The following is a 229-nucleotide window of genomic DNA, read 5'->3' as shown; positions in this document are numbered from 1 at the left end:
AAAGAGAGGCAACTCTGCAATGAACCACACCCCGCCAAAGCTCACCGACCAATTCCAGAGAACCCCGGGAATGGGAACTGCACATGTCGAGACCATCAACTAACACGCTATAAAAGAAGGGAGAACGAGTTCTCGGTGCGTGCCCTCCGGAACTGGATCTCTAGGCTGGCTGGACCAACGCTGGACCCAGGACTGGTGAAACCCTTTTTTTCTCTCTTTCTTTCTTTCT

Source organism: Haliaeetus leucocephalus, unplaced genomic scaffold (genome assembly GCF_000737465.1).
Source record: "Haliaeetus leucocephalus isolate CR32 unplaced genomic scaffold, Haliaeetus_leucocephalus-4.0 Scaffold253, whole genome shotgun sequence".
NCBI classification, from domain to species: Eukaryota; Metazoa; Chordata; class Aves; order Accipitriformes; family Accipitridae; genus Haliaeetus; species Haliaeetus leucocephalus.
This window is presented reverse-complemented; position numbering follows the sequence as displayed.